The sequence below is a fragment of the Sapajus apella genome, unplaced genomic scaffold (assembly GCF_009761245.1).
Source record: "Sapajus apella isolate SASKATOON/1434 unplaced genomic scaffold, GSC_monkey_1.0 scaffold68, whole genome shotgun sequence".
NCBI lineage: Eukaryota > Metazoa > Chordata > Mammalia > Primates > Cebidae > Sapajus > Sapajus apella.
Genome location: NW_022437008.1, coordinates 1,252,088 through 1,252,881, shown reverse-complemented (window position 1 = coordinate 1,252,881; position 794 = coordinate 1,252,088). Strand labels below are relative to the sequence as shown.

Below are 794 nucleotides of genomic sequence, written 5' to 3'. Positions count from 1 at the left end.
GAGAGAGGGAGAGAGGAGAGAGAGAGAGAGAGAGAGAGAGGAGAGAGGGGGGAGAGAGGAGAGAAAGGGAGAGAGGAGAGAGAGAGAGGGGAGAGAGAGAGGAGAGAGGGGAGAGGAGAGAGGAGAGAAAGGGAGAGAGGAGAGAGAGAGAGGAGAGAGAGAGAGGGGAGAGAGAGAGGAGAGAGGAAGGGCACAGGCAGAAACCTCAAACCACACGGTGGTATTGCAGAGAGATGCCACCCGCTGGGTGAAGCACCAATACAGAAATCCCAGTGCCCAGAACAGAGACCCAGAGACCTCAGCACTCTGGGAGGAGGCAGCAAAAAAGATTCCTAACCAGTCTTAGAGACAGAGGTTGGAGCCCACAACCCACCCTCTCTTGGGAGCTACCCCCTCCTCCTCTACATCCCTGACCTCGACCCTTTACCTGCTGAGCTTCGGGAGACACTGGCTATGGCTGTTTCAGACACGTACCCGGCAGCTCTGGGTGGGCTTGCGGGGCAGAGATTGTTCTTAAGTTGTTTCGGCCCACACCCTCCTCCTTAACCCCGCTCTTCTTGTTCCCGCAGTGAGCTTTAATTCCTTCCCATCATCCTGCCATACCTTTCCTGCGGCCCCAGGGCTCACAGCCAGCTGGAAAGGTGTCGTGGGAGGTGGCAGTGACTGGGCGCCCTCCTGGGATGGGGCAAAGCTTTCTCCATTTTTTTTTTCTTTTTTTTTTTTTTTTGCCATTCAGGCCCTGGGCCTGGTGTTTTAGGCACAGAGCTAGAGAAAGACAAGACAGATTGAGTGGG

The 794-nt window shown here is 55.2% G+C and overlaps 1 protein-coding gene across 1 annotated transcript in view; it reads right to left on the bottom strand.

Moving 5' to 3' along the window:
• Positions 1 to 536, bottom strand: part of LOC116530598 (cytochrome P450 2F1) — a 16,955-nt gene extending 16,419 nt beyond the window's left edge. Inside the window, exon 1 of the mRNA XM_032248707.1 lies at positions 428 to 536. The gene's annotated coding sequence lies outside the window, so the exon portion shown is untranslated. The remainder of the gene's footprint in view (positions 1 to 427) is intronic.
• Between the last annotated feature and the right edge of the window lie 258 nt (positions 537 to 794).